General features: G+C 29.6%; 1 protein-coding gene across 2 annotated transcripts in view; it reads right to left on the bottom strand.

The window, feature by feature from the left end:
• Positions 1 to 16,914, bottom strand: part of LOC129957232 (cuticle collagen bli-1-like) — a 233,583-nt gene that overhangs the window by 18,447 nt on the left and 198,222 nt on the right. The window lies entirely within an intron of this gene.

Genomic DNA, 16,914 nt, shown 5'->3' with positions numbered 1-16,914 from the left:
TGGCAGCAGCACAACGTTTTGCGGAGAGTTATTAATACATTTTGCATTCTAACAGATTCCAATCGAACTTATTCTGAAATTCAATATACTTTCTTCACGATATTAAATATGTAAACATTAAGCAATACGTTATACCGAAAAGTGAATAACACTGTAATTAGTACTTGCTACTACTATTTTAAATAAATACCTAAATAATAAAAAAAACAAATCAAGTTGCACATTTTCAGTTCCTATCTCAGGTATTTTCATCTTATTTTTTTTTCTTTTATTTGTATATCAAGCGAATTAAACATACTTAGATTATAATTACTATTTAAAATAATTTAGAAAACAATTTATTCAGTAATAAATTTTAAAAATTTTAAATAATAAAAAATACTCTAATAAATATATTAAAAAATAGAAAATCAATATATTATTTTATCTCAAAAATTTAAATTAACTGAAAATTATTCCATTAAATTAATTATTTTTGAGATTATGGTTCATCTCAGAAATCATAAAATATCACTAATTTTAAAATACTGATTCGAATGTATTATCATTCCATCGGTACTGATTGGCAGATTTTACTCAATATCTATATAATCTCAAATTTGCAATTTTTAAGAAATTAACTATTTTTTTTAGTTTTATTTGTAAATATCATAATAATAAAAGTGGTAGTTTTCAAATAGCATAAATGCGATTTTTGAAAATGATATTTATTAAATATGACTTCCATGTTTCACACTAGATGGCGTGGTGATGGTAATTCCGCATCGTTATTCAAGAAGTGTGAAACAGATGTTTCAAAGACTAGCAACAAAATTTCAATTAGAACGAATTGCTGTAAACGTTGCAGGCATCTTTAAAATTTACACAATGTTTTCATGACATTTTTTTTCAGTTTCGTTAAAATGAATAATTCGTTAAAATGAAATTTTTTCTTTCATATTTTTTTAATTGGAGAAGAAACTGCAATAAAATTAAAATTTTTATTTTCTTCAAATAAATTGTTTTACGTTTTACTTTTTATAGAATATTACTTCAAAGTAAAAATGAATGGTTCAACGTCGTTTAAAATAGAATTTTAAAACTGATTTCGCTATAAACTGTGAAATTTAATTCTAAAACCAGATTTATGCTTAAAAAGACCTATTTGAAGAGTTAACATTTTGTATGATTTGTTTTTATTTTTATTTTTAAGCAACCAATGCATAAATGTTTTCTTGAAATGTTCGTTGACTATAAAAGACTAAAAAAAACACAGTGCTACCCCCCCCCCTTCTTTGCACTTTTCAAATAAATTTTGATTTTTTTAAACTCAATCAAAACGTTCTTAACGCAAAATTAACATTATAATGAATATTACTGAATATATAATAAATCTTACATTAAGTTAACATTCTCAGAAGGATGAAAAAGAATTTGGTAGGTGAATTTCTTATATTATTCATAATTATGTGGAATTTTCAAACCACCAAATTGAACAGATTCTGTTCCATATTATTATATTAACTGATATTCTCCGTGTTATTCGGAATAAAAATATTTTTCCTTGCTTTTTATTAATAAAAAATTAATTATTTAATTAATTACCCATAAATTTCCATAAGAAACTTTCTTGTTCAAAGTATCATTTCGGTGGTGTATCTCAGATAAGGCGATGATAAATTACAGGATAAATAAATGCATTATCGCTGTCTTACTGGAATTTACAATAATGGGATTGTTACTTGATTAATGGGTCCACCGCCAATGTCTGGTCATACCTCATTCTAAGGGAGCTATTATGCATCCGCCATAGAACCCAAATTTGCTATTGGCGGCGACCGGATCTCTCAATTGGCCCGCATTTCTAATCAAGGTGGTGATATATATTTAAGGTTATTCTTTGCATTATTTTACAGCAAAATTTGGAAGAAAAAAAATCCAATCAATAGTTTGGATATCTATAATACACAAATAACTTTTGAATTTCACTTTAATAAATTTACTTTATAAATTTCCGGAAGAAAGTAAATTTGTAAATGAAGGAACATATTTGATGAAAGCAGAATTCTTAAAGTAAAAATCTCATCTACATACACACACATATATGTAATGATATTTTAAACTTTAATTTCAATTTAATTAATTTCCAAGGTTTTATCTTAATTTAGCCCATAGTAACTTCATTCTAAAATATTCTCTTATTTCGTGATCTAATTCCACTGTCTCTACTTAATTAATTAAAGAGAAGCTTTATAAAATTGCTGAATCGGCTAATAGCCTAACTTTCCCACGCTCCGAGTGAAAGGACAAAATACCGCTGACGAGACAAATTCTTTTTTAAAAGATCCCTGTGTTTCCCTTACTTCTGATTGACATGCGTCAGAAATCCCCATCAGAATCTTATTAATATATTATTGCTATGAAGAAATATTTTTCCTATCAAAATCTCATGTTATATAAGACGAGGGATAATTTATTTCGCTCTTCTTCCCGACTTCTGCCTTTGTGCCGCGCTGTGGCGGACGTGCCTTGTCCGCGTCTCTGCTTGTAAATAATCATGCTTCTCTTATATGAAATAAAACGACGCCACGAAATCAAAGTCTCTTCACTATCTTCGAAACTGCATTCTGCTTCATATAAAAAATGCTTACACACACACACACACACATCAAAATACTTAGTAAATCCGATTACGAAAGTAGTCGATATCATATTTAATTTTGAAAAGAACAAATGAAAAATATTAATAACAATACTTTAATATATTATTAATAACAAAAATATCAGACTAAATCATTTGAAAATTTCCATCTTTTTCACCTATTTTCTAATTTAATTCTCCTGATTCCCTCCTCCCCCACCCTTTCCAATGATATAATACAGAAAAATAGTAACAATATCTGCAGGGTGATTAGAGGACATAACTGATTAGTTTGGAAAGGGGAAGTGAAATCTTAATAGATTGATGATACAACATTTTAAATAGACAGTGCGTTCACGGAGAAAAACATTCTACTGCAACATGAAGGTAAAAGGTTATAAAGAAATTCTTGAAAAATTAAATTTATAAATTATTCAGATAAAATTCTAAAAATTAGGATTTGTATATATGCGTAATATCCAAATAGTAGTACAGTATAACAAACTCATCAATTACAGCTTTTAGATAATGGAATTGAAACTTAAGATTTTTCGCCATGATCTTGCTTTATAATACGTAATAATATAAATATTTATAAATTTTGGAAACAGCATTCTAAAAATGCTTTTTTCAACAGCAACATCAAAAACAATAAGAAAAATCTAATAAATTGTTATACTCTAAGGCAAAAAAATTTACCTCATCAATATAAAGAGAAATAACTTCAATTACATTTTAAGGAACCTAAATAACACTTTGCAAAAAACCGAAAATATAAATAAGCGTATTTGCATCCCGTTTCGAAGCCACATTTTAAAGAATCCAAATTATACTATGCAAAAACCGAATATATTAATAAGCATATTTGCATCCCGTTTCAACGGAGTTATTTTAAAACGGATTTCGTAATTTTGAAAAGTGATCAAATGTCAAAGAGGGTCATCACTCCAAAAATCTCAAACTGCATTCCAAATTGTTGACTCATAGCAGTAAATATAACATGCATTATACGTTAAAAACATACACGTTTTTTTTATAAATATTTCAATAATTTTTAAATTACCATTAAATATTTTAATATTTTTTTATTCAATATTCGTAATTTATGAGCTATCTTTTTCATAAAACTATGAGAATTTTGTTTTTAAGTTCATTCTTTAGGAAATTAAATTGTTTTTTATATTTGATAATACGTTTTAATGCTATTTTATATCTGTAAATGCTATTTTCTCAAATTCTAATTTTGGTAGAATGTTTTTTATGAAAAAACGGCATAAATTAAAATCTAATGCTATTTTTTGTTCAGATTTGGTATCATAATTGTCCTATGTCTTCTGCAGTTACAGCACTAAAATTAAATCATCTGTTCTTTTAAAAGATATTTTATAGTTGTTTTAATACTTTAGAATGCAAAAAAGATTGACAATTTCGTGATATTTATCAGTCTAATCCTTAAATTTTATGACTGAATGGAAATACAGTTTATTTTTTAGAGCAGAAACTAAGTAATGTTTTTTTAAAGCCATTTGCAAGATTTAGAGCAAATCATTTGTCAAACTTCTAAATTAGAAAGCTTTTTCTTAATACCTATTTTTAGCCAATAAATAAATATAATAAAAAATAAAATTTAATTAAAAACTTTTAGCATTTAATTGGTATATTTAGTTAATAACAGATATTTTTCCATCCTTTTTATGTAAAAAATTCAAAAATATAACTATTTTACAGCATTTTTCGAAAAATTCATCCTGAACGTAATCACACACACACAACGTGCGTATCTTCAGTGAAATTTTGTATAGAATCAATTTTCAGATTCACTAATTCCATCCTTTTTATGTAAAAAATTCAAAAATATAACTATTTTACAGCATTTTTCGAAAAATTCCTCCTGAACGTAATCACACACACACAACGTGCGTATCTTCAGTGAAATTTTGTATAGAATCAATTTTCAGATTCACTAATTCCATCCTTTTTATGTAAAAAATTCAAAAATATAACTATTTTACAGCATTTTTCGAAAAATTCCTCCTGAACGTAATCACACACACACAACGTGCGTATCTTCAGTGAAATTTTGTATAGAATCAATTTTCAGATTCACTAATTCCATCCTTTTTATGTAAAAAATTCAAAAATATAACTATTTTACAGCATTTTTCGAAAAATTCCTCCTGAACGTAATCACACACACACAACGTGCGTATCTTCAGTGAAATTTTGTATAGAATCAATTTTCAGATTCACTAATTCTGAAAGTCTCTAATGTTCACTAATGCTGAAAGTCTCTAATATTCACTAATGCCAACTATAATATTCACTAATTCACAAATGCAGACTCTACCATATGGTCACATAAGCGAAAGTGATAAACCAAAAGGTAAAAGAACATTAAGATTTTAAGTTTAGGAACTTTTTTTCATTAAACAATGCTTTACTCAGAATTCTTCATAATACAGTTACATAAATCCAAGTTTAACTCACTCAATCTATAAATTCTACAACAATCGCAGTGGCGTTACGCCAAGATGCTAAAAAGATGAAGGTGTTCCAGGAGCTAATCTTAAGAAACAATAACATATAGTATATTTAAGTTACTTCTTGAAAACCAATTCCGATAAAAGGGCAAAAAATAAATCCATGTACGGGTGTTATTTGCACTTGTTAAACAGGGGCGAATAATTCCTATTATGCCTTGGGCGTCACATAATCTTGCTCCGCCATTGGCTAATCAAGGCAAAACAAAAGATTGTGCTCTCCATTAACTTTAAAATCAACAGAAAAAGAATATGTGAGGAGGGGGGGGAGGGAGGAGTGACTTGACGGGAAAGTGATGGTTTCGATAACTGGACTTCTAGAAAGTGACCAAGCCTTGTTCCCTTTAAACTTGTCGCCATCGATCAAGTTTTCTATCTATCAATTAACCGATGTATGCAACTGGGTCGCTAATGCAGTTTTCGTTTGTTTATCTGATTCAATTGAAAATGGCGTTTCCATCTAAGATAAGTTTGGAGTAGTTTATTGCAGTAGCTAGTTTATTGCATTTATTTTTTCCTTCCATCTCATGCTTTTGTCCCCCCTCACCCCCTTCTGTTACTTAGGATAAGAATTATTGATATAATTTCTATATGAGTGTTTTAAATAAGTTTAAGAATGTTTTTTTTTTGTGTGTGTGTGTGCTTAGTTTAGTTTAATTGTAATAATGTTCCGTTTTGAAATAATATGAGAGCTATTTTAGGTGTACTTCATAACTTTTAACCATGGTCAGATAACGAGGACAAAACCTGAGAGTGTACTTCATTCTCAAAATTTTCGCACAACACCAGCGGTATGATTTTCAACCCAAGACGACGAATTTCACAAATACTAGTTACATGTGTAAGGCAGAATTTTAATAAAATCACATTAAAACCTGGAACTCCCCACTCTAAAGGCCAGGTCTTACTCCTAAGCAACCACAACTCTGAATTTCTAACAGGAAGAACTATTTCGAATTAAAAATGTTCTGATTGCAATCACGACTCGAAAACATCAGTATTTGAAAGCAGCGCACCGATTCCTTTGATTTTGTGAATCTTTTTCATGTTGAATTCTTCGAACAAAAACGTCTTCTCCTTAATGTGGTGAGAGAGATGCCAGATCGGATGTCGTCACCGTCATCTGACCAGAATTCAAAATGACAAGGTCCGTCTCATGGTGGCTGACGTATAAGGTTTCCAATCAAATCACTTAATTAATTTTTAAAGGAAATGTTCATTGAGGGGATGAGTTGAACAGGTTTCCAGAAATAGAAATTACACAATTTTGATAAATAATCTTACATTTCATTGATCATATGTATATGAAAAATCGAAATCATGTTACTTCAAAATCAATTGGTGATATGATACATTCTATATAGGCAGAACAGATAAAATTCGAATTCTTCTGCTGCCCATATGCCTAGTCTATTTGATAATAGATTAAAATACTAGGAGGAAGGAAGGAATTTGAGTCAAAATCGTGCCCAACGTCAAATATCGTCTGCTTCTCATCAGTTTCCGCAACAGATGGTTCCGGACAGACATTCCACTCCACAAACCCTCCATAACTTGTGCCAGGTCGTTCCTCTGTCCCAAAATTCCTTTCCAGCCTTCGGGTTGGGGAAGGCGCTCTCGACATCTTGTTCGGTCGTTTTCTTTCGGCCATCTTGGAGGCAAGTGAGTACAGACGACAACTCGATTCCACCCTCTCTAGAGGACACGCCGAGGCAAAGAAGAAAAAAGAAAGAAGGTATTAGCCTCGGAGGAAAGGGCTGCAGAAGACGACACCGTCAGTCCCCCTGGTGTAATAGAAAGCCTTTTGCCTGCCCTCCCCCCCCTCCCTCGACCACCCCGGCACAGGATCCAAGTGGGTCAGAGAAGTCTCAGCTTGCCCAAAGGCGCACGTGCTTTCGAACCTCCTCCGAGGTAGCAACAACTCGGACGGTTGCCATGGAAACGCTTATGTTTGGTGTACCCCCCCTCACATCCTCTTCTTCTTGTTCCGCAGGTCGTCGGTTGACGATATGAAGGGAAGCAGGACGGCGGAACTCTTCGGGATCTCGTTCCTCCAAGAGGGGGCGCCGCCAAACTGCGAAAGGTAATCTTTATGCGCTAAGCTGCAGGTCGGATATACGATTTTGAGGATTGAGGGGGCGTCATTTAATTTCAAAATATAACTGTGGGTTTGCGGCGTAGTAATCATGGGAGGCAAGGTGGGTATAAATTCCCCAACTGACAGTCTTTGGAAGGGGTCATGCAGAAAAAAAACATGAATGAGTTTATGTTATTTTTAAAAAAAATTATGACAAAAAGACGAATAATAATATCATACTTCGGGCACTGTTAAAAAAATCACGAAAGCACACTAAGGACTAAAAAAGAATCATATTATGTTCCGAAATCGTTTTCCTTGTTATGAAACAATGAAGTCCTACAACGAATCATTAAATAAATAACAAATTAAAGCAAGTAAATTACATAAATTTAAGATAAACAATAATAAGTCAAACGCAAGGTAGTTGTGGCCAGTGCGCGAACAGAAGACTTCGCGTTTCTAAGGGTCCTCATACCACCGAGTAATTTTGCAAAAAGAAAACGCTTTCAGTACTTTTTTGTTTTAATTTGATTATGCACACATGTAAATATTATTATGCAACATTATATGCAAATTTTATCCTTTTTATACATTCCTCGTTCACCAATTCAAGGGAAAATCGGATATTTCGAATCTCACTATGATTGTACACTGTAGAAAGCGATATCAAAGTCCTAGTCATAATCGGGAGGCACTAGAATCTAATCATAATAAAGATAATTTATGTTTTTAATTAAAAAAAAACATAATTCGTATAAAAAATAATTTATTTGAATTGTATAATAAGTAATTTCAATCATTCTGAAACTCACATTAGCTATTAACAATTACCGCCGTATCTCCGAAAGATTTTTTTCCACAATGAAAATAATAATAATAAATACTTAAAATAAATGTATAATGATTTGCTTTCTTAGATATTTTATCAGTCGCCCCCCCCCTTCCGAAATTATGATAATATTAACAACGAATTCATTATGTAAGAAAATTAAACAAGAATCATATATTCAAGTAATTTAATAAGAAGATGCATTTTATAAATTTATAACTAAAGATTTGTGACTGAAAAGTTCACTTAATAACAATAATTTAATTATTCACCATTTTCATGCATTATTTGAGTCCTTATTTCATCCATTTCTGCAATACATAGATAAAGAAATGCGATAACTTATTATTTTCTGGCACTCAATTCGTTCCCACAAATCAACATTGCACCAGATTCTGCTTTTGCTCTGGCCAGCCTTTAGTATAAGATAAAATTTGCCAATTCAGCCAAGAAAAATCAGCGATACAAAATTCTTAGTAAGAAACAAAAGTTACTGGTACATTCAAAGACAGTTAATACCTTCCACATATTAAATTTAAATTATTTAAATATAACTAATCATCATGATTTAGAGAATATTTCTTTGTTGATAATGTTTCGAAAATAACAAATAATCATTCCACTCATCTATAGCACTGGCAAAAATTAAATAACAGGTCTGTTGTTAAATAATAATACGTATAAAGTGAGTTATGCAAAGCGTATTCATTATAGTTCAGAAACCTCATAAGAAGGTAAGATCAGCTATGAGGCTATAAATCAGGCAACATTACCATTATTGCATCCCAAGGGCAATTGGGGACCTATTTATTTATTAAGCAACTTCTCATCTTTGAACTCGAGGTACGTAATACAGGGGCATATACATCATTTATTGCTACGAAATAATAGTTCACTGTCTGGCTAGTGCCACGATATGTTTATCTCTACCACCGCAAAATATGCTCAAATACCTAGCTCTATTTTAAATTAGAAATTACGTTTTTACCTTAAGTTGAATGTCCAACGAGTTTCATTATAAAAACGCCCCGTTTTGGATGGCAGATAAAAGCGCTGCTTCATATGACATGGAATATCCTTGAGCGTCGCTGTACAAGGTCTGGTTTGAAAGGTAGAGCAAAAAAATAAAAACAAATTCTTTCAAAGAGAGGTGTTTCTTAACTTAAAGCCATTAACATTCCATAAATGTAACCAGCTAAAAGGAAATTTAACACCTTCTGTATTTCTTGTTCCTTAAAGATAGCCTCTGTAGGGTCGCCGTATGGCCGTTTGGTAGTGAATAATTAATAGCAATATAACCACATGATACAGAAAATTTTAACATTTTCTGGTATTTTTTTTCTTAAGGGTAACCTGCCATTTGTTCGCCGTATAATCAGTAGAGGGCTGAATAATTAATGGTCATATAAACTACAAGGTACAGAAATTTTTAACACCTCCTGGTATTTCTTTTTTCTGAAAGATAGCTTGCCATGTATGGTCGTCGTATAGACAGTAGATTAGTGAATAAATGATGGTCATATATACCACACGGTACTGAAAATTTTAACGCCTACTGGTATTTTTTTCTTTAAATATAACATGCCATATGGTTGACATATAGCCAATAGGGCGCTGAATAATTGATCTCCATAAAAAAGACACGGAAAACTTTAACATCTTCTGGTGTGTCCTTTTCTCAAAGATAGCTTGCCATATAATCAGAAGAGTAGTGAATAAAGGATGGCCATATATACCACACGGTACTGAAAATTTTAACGCCTACTGGTATTTTTTTCTTTAAATATAACATGCCATATGGTTGACATATAGCCAATAGGGCGCTGAATAATTGATCTCCATAAAAAAGACACGGAAAACTTTAACATCTTCTGATGCGTCCTTTTCTCAAAGATAGCTTGCCATATAATCAGAAGAGTAGTGAATAAAGGATGGCCATATAAACTATATGGCACAGAAAATTTTAATGTATTCTAGTATTTCTTTTTCTCTAAAGATAGCCTGCCATATAATCAGTAGGATAGTGGATAAATGATGGCTACATATAAGCAATTTGGTGTAGACAAATTCTTAATCTGCTAACCACGACTTCAAATAAGTTCGAAGAAACATTAACAACCAATAGCTTTGACATATTTATTTATATTGGTAGGCAACTATTATAAACAAAATATCCACTTAAATTTGAAATCTTTCATAAATTTTACAAAAACAATAATTTTAATAAACTTTCTCTTCGCTTTTTCTCTTAATAATGCTCTATTTTTTTCCCATTTTTTTCTTCTTATTTACATGGCCACGCCATATATTTCAATCGCAATACAAAATATTTTGGCTAAAAAGTAAGGATATCGTAAATTAATAAAATTTCAATTTCATGGGAAAGTTTAAAAAACAACTACAAAATTACCACTTTAGAAATTAATCATCAGAGTAATTAACCACAATCAATCAACTAACAGTCATAACTCAACAACAACAACCGAAATTAAAATCCAATTTTTAAAACATTAATTTCTTCATTATTGAAATTAAACACGAACAGAATTAATTCCTCTGTGTACCGATTCATGCCTACTGTTATACTATTGAGCAATAAGAATTTTGTCTTTGCTGTAATCACCTGTAAATAGTTTTACTCTCTTGTTCTGATTATTCTTACATTTGCTAATGACAGAAGACTGCAATAGAACCTTAATTCAAAAGGAATCAAAAATATCATCTTCCAATAATGAATAAGAAAGCAATTTGTTTTTACTCAAAATCCTTGTTCTAAAAGAATGTTCGAGATTTATCTCAAATCCATTATCTAGATATAATAATATAATCCATAATATATAATATCACGTGCATAGATAAATATTAGTTGCATAAGTTTTTGCATATATAAAAATTAAAACTAGCGATTTCCCAAAAAACTAAATTAAACATTATGAGAAACTAACTTGTACCAAATAAGCAGATAATAATTTTTAAAATACCAACTTCTGATGGAATGTCTATTTGAAAATTTTTACTTACTTAATTTTTACTTAAATTTTTACTCAATCTCATAAACAAATAGACCTAAAAAAAACTTTAAATAGCAATAATTTAGCTTAAAAAATTATTATTTAATAAAGACTAGCTATAAAGTTATTCCGATTTATCATAAATCCAATCATCCAACAACTTTTAAAATAAAATACTTTATATATACTTTTCTGATACTATACTGAGTATGATTTCTATACTATATACTTTTGCATTTCGCAAACTATGAAAAAAAAAAAAAAAAAGAAAGAAAGAAAGAAAAAGAACGAAAGCAACCGGAAATTGAACAGAAGTAACAGCTGTAAAAAAGTTTCACGTTTATTATTATTTTTTTTTTCTTCAGAAAGTTCTTTTACAACTTCCGCTTCGAACAATTGTCGGTGCCAAAAGAGTCAAACTATTTCGTAAGTTCACAAAAATTTCTTTTCTTAAGTTTTTGAAATTATTTTTGATCAAAAGTATAAAACAAGCATAAGGTGGATTGTAATAATTACGAAATTGGGAGACAATTACCGATTTTGGAACCAAAAACAGTATCAAATTAGGTAAAATTTGCCACCCGAGATCGAGCCAACTCTTATTCGTTGCACAATAGACTGCAAATAACATAATTTTTTTTCTTAGAAAAATGCTCCTTACAATTTCCTCCAGCACTGCTTTGTAAAAATAGCTACAACTAAAAATAATATTGGGATCCATTTCTTGATAGTATATAAACACCCAATTATAGAATATCACGAGTCTTTCAAAATGAGTCAGAAAGCAAGATCCGTTGTCTTGTCATACCGTCATTAATCACATGTCAGGGGTCAAATGTTTTGAAAAATCTTGTCAACAAATGTCACCAGGCATTATAATGTTGATCCACATTTCCTCTGTCGAAAAATATCCAAATATGACGGTGATATCATTTTTCTGCTCATAAGCAGTGAATTGCATATAAAAAAAAAATCTGAAACAGAATAAAAGCCTTATAATTTTTTAAATAAGATCTGAATCGAAATCAGAATACTTATAATACTAAGCATAAGTTCAGAGCATAGAAGAGAAGTTCAGAGCATAGAAGAGATATTAATAGAAAAGATCTGAATCGAAATCAGAATGCATAAATTATTAGAGAAGATACGAGCTTAAATCAGTTCATGGAAAAGGCAAATTAATAGACAAGATCTGAATCAGAACATAAAAACTGCACATAGATTATATATATATATATATATATATATATATATATATCAGTACACATTATCAGGCAAGATCTGAATCGAAATGATAACAAAAAAAGAAAAAAAAAAGCCATATTAATAGAAGTGATCTGAAATGAATTCAGAACATAGAAGAGTCACATTTATAGAAAAGATCTGAATCGAAATGATAAAAAAAAAAGAAAAAAAAAGCCATATTAATAGAAGAGATCTGAAATGAATTCAGAACATAGAAGAGTCACATTTATAGAAAAGATCTGAATCGAAATAAGGATCTGAATCGAAATGATAAAAAAAAAGAAAAAAAAGCCATATTAATAGAAGAGATCTGAAATGAATTCAGAACATAGAAGAGTCACATTAATAGAAAAGATGTGAATCGAAATCAGGACATAGAAGAGACACATTGATGTACAGGATAAGAATCGAAATAAGAACACATAAATTATTACAGAAAATCCGAGTCTAAATCAATACACAGAAAAGATACAATGATAGGCATGATTTTAATCAGAACACAGAAAAGAGACATTGATAGACATGATATGAATCAGATACAGAAAAGGCATACAGATAAATAGAATCTTCGCCAGAATACACATATTATTAGAAAAGTTTTGAACCAATATTTGACAAGAGCTGAACAGAAATCAAAACACAAAGTTGAGGCAATAAAAGACGAAAAAAAAAAAAAATCTGAACCACAAGGTAGCGAGAATAGTAGAAAAAAAAATCAGAGCCAAAATCAGGACAAAGTAGAGGCAATAACAGAAAAAAAAAAGTTGAGCCAAAATCAGAAGCGATTAACAAATAAAACAGAAATAAAAAAAGACATTGACAAAACCTTGATGTGCAAACGATTCAATTCCATTAATAGCGTAATAGAAAATTTAAAGCTTTGAACAGGAAGAATGCAATAGCGCCGTAGATTATTCAGAAGGTGAAACTTTATTAGTCACAAAAAATGATTTAACGTCATTTAGTACTTTAATATTATTTTAATTTCAAGTTTATGCATTTAATACATAGATAAAATTTCCAATTTTAATCTTTAATTTCCATTATTCTCTCTAAAGTTGAATTACTACAGTTGAATAGCTTCCTTCTTCATAAAGCTGTTATAGTATTGGTTCGAGACATTTCCTGATTCAAATGTAAAACAAAGTAGCTTCAATATCTGCAATATCAAAAAGGTTTTAAAAAATCCTGCGATATCAAAAAGGAATTGGAAAATTGGAAAAAAATATTTACGTCCCGAGTTAAAAGGAAAGGTTAGAAAAATAATTCGAATGATAGTAAAGAAGTTAAATTTTAGAAATAAATATGGCTATCGAAACAAATAATCAACACATTATTAAAATGGTTAAAAAAAACTAAGAATTCCGGGACAGTTAAATAAAAATTGTATTGCTTGCATCTTATAATGCTGAACTGTTAAAGCAAATATTTCAATAACAACTTAACTGAAATAAATTTTTTTATATTTATTTATAACATAAAATTATAAAAGAAGAAAGTAGAAAGGAGGGGAAAATATAAAAATTACTTTCGTTTTATTAATACAGAAAGTTTTTTTTTTTTTTTTCCCTCAAAGGACCTGTTTAAAAAATTGCCATAATTATTTTCCTGAGAAAAACATGCACATTTTAAAAACGAATTAAAACAAAACATGAAAATAACAAAACGATATTTTAAATTCATGTAATAAATCTTATTGTAAAAGTACTGTTTCAAAATCAGGGATAATTATCGAATATAATTATGGAAGCGTGTAGGTTGTATTTATTTTAAGGGAATATTAAAAATTCTCGTTAAAATTTTATTTATTCATTACAATTTGTAAATCAATAAAGTAAAATTGTAAAAAATTAAAACACAAAATAAAAACAATGTATCAGAGAAATTGATCTTATAGTAAAATATAATATACATTTCCTTTTCCAATTTTCATAAATCTATGTTAAACTCTGAAATGATAGCTAAACATTCACAAAAAATAAACTATGATTTTAAAAAAATTAATTAAAAACTTATAAAATAAAACTCAGTAAAAAAACTTCAAAATAATGTTATTGGAATATTATTTGTCTTCAAATAATAAATATTGTTTATATAGATTTGGTTTGACAATTAAAAAAAATTATTTTCTACTTCTTAAATGGGTGCGACACGCGTTTGGAACAAAAAAATTAATATTTCATAAAATAATAAAGTCTAAAAATAATATATATATATAAAATAATAATAATAATTTTGATAAAAAATAATAATTAAAATAAGCACTGGGAAGTAAAATAAATATGAATAATTGAATAATAAAGTAAATAAATTTATTCAAAAATACTTGAGACATTAAAAATATTGTGGAATTATTGCATAAAAGAAAACGATCTGAAGAATGAAAAAAGTCGATACCGAAAACATTGAAATTGCTTTTCCGGGGAAAAGTATCATGTCTGCATAGTACGTAAATGAAATAGATTATAAAATTTTTTTTAATTTATATTTTCTAATTTTTAGTTTTAAATATATGCATTATTATAAACATAATGGAATCCAGTAATAAATTTTTTCTCTCAAATACACAACCAGATGGCACTTATCACAAACTAAAAATTAATGAAACTAACCGATTAATTGATAATTAATTTTTAAAAATATTAAAATACATTATTTCCTAATTATTTACTTCCCTATTTTAAAAAAAATTTCCATCGTTTGTAGCACTTTTTTTTTTTTCGTTCTCACAAATTAAGTTAAATTCGTAGATAATTTAAGTAATTTTCCACAGTTTGCCCTACTTATAGCATTATTTCTTTGGTTTCTAAGAAAGGAATGATACTGTATTTAACTGTCATCAGGAACACATAACTACAAAATTTTAGAATAATACTGCAACAGAAAGTAAACAAAAGAAGAAGAAGGAAAAAAAAAAAAAAAAAAAGGAAAAAAAAAAACGTTTATAAAATTCCATCTTTAAAAAAATGAAATAGTTCAAGTTAAGTAAAAGTGCTTTAAAAAAGAAGAAGAACCGTAACAGTGAGTTTTTCAACATTTAAATATAATATTGTCACAAGAGGCATATCTTATGACTTGTTGATTTCATTAAAGATATGTAATTCTTATTTATTTATAAAAACCCATATTAATCACCTGCTTTTGTATTCTACACGTTTTGGAACAGACCAGGGAAAAAAAAAAAATCGTTACAAATATATTTGCCGAAGAAAAGATTAAAAATATTGAAATCAATAGCATTATAATATTTGGTAGATACCTCTTTCAGTTAATTGTTGCCGGTTATAACTTCATATTAAATTATTTTTTCATAATAAATTGTCAATATTTAAGGCATTTAGAAATCTAACAAGTAAAATATTTTTTTTTTCTTTACTGAAATGACAAAAATGAAGCCACAAGTTATTTCATGCCACTTGCGACACACACACACACACACAAATGCACCAATTTACAATTAAATTAATTCCGTGTCGCATCTTGGGAAAAGAAATAGAACGTGAAATAACTACCTAGTAAGTATTTAATAATTTATAATAACACATTTATATGGAATGACGCTTATTAACTGCAGCACAGTGTCTAATATTAATACATTCCAAGAATACACTATTTCCAAAATTATAATCGTAAATAATGAATTGTTTTCTAAAAATGTACATTTAATTGAAAACTAATAAAACCAATTAATCAGAGGGGCAATTAATTATAATGATATTAATCGTCAGATGAAGCGGAAGATGGAAAATCCCCAAGACTATATGGTTTCCAGGATCTCCCACCCCTGAATGAAAAAATATAAATAAAATCAATTTTAAAATATAGACAAGCACTTTATTTATCTTGTCGCTTTTTAAAAATGCGTTGGCATGACCTTTAACTCTCGTAATGAAGAGTTGTTGCTTAAAACTTTCGACACAGATGGCGCCACAAACGGGCAGCGGGTATAAATCACAATTAAAACAATGATTTAAAAACAGATGGTGGACAGTACAGTTGATAAAGTTGGTACAAATGAGACAGTATTTTTAGAAAAATATAATCCAGCAATTCAATGCTTCTAACAGTAAAAATTCGAATAACATATGGAAGACTCGTATCAAACGAATAAATTATATTTTCATCAAATTTGTTGCTCTTGTATTGCTTTCCACTCGACTTTAAACCACTTTCCCTGCCTTTATAATGACACAGACTCCCCAAAAAAAAGTCTTCCTACATATTGTAACCCAAGAAGAATTCCATCTAAAACATTTCCAGACACATTTATTACCCAGTCTTTTCAGACACCAAACTGCAGCATCGACGGGGTTTCCAAGTGTAAAGGCAGACCTACCCATCACAGGAATTTAGGTCAACCGTCCCGGGGTGCACTAAAGGGACGGCCCCTCCGCACACTCCACCCACGAGAAGGAAGTGGAGAACTGATGGGGTGGTCGAAGAGGGTGGGAGTGGGGGTGGAGCAAAATCGCCTGCTAACTGGAAAGAGCTGCGAGGAATCTTAGAAGAGGAAAAGCCCTTTCCGCCACAGTCCGTCGCATCAGCCTCTACTAGAGAGAGGCAAGGTATTGTAGCTGGGATGCTGGCTG

Source organism: Argiope bruennichi, chromosome 11, assembly GCF_947563725.1.
Source record: "Argiope bruennichi chromosome 11, qqArgBrue1.1, whole genome shotgun sequence".
NCBI lineage: Eukaryota > Metazoa > Arthropoda > Arachnida > Araneae > Araneidae > Argiope > Argiope bruennichi.
This window is presented reverse-complemented; position numbering and strand designations above follow the sequence as displayed.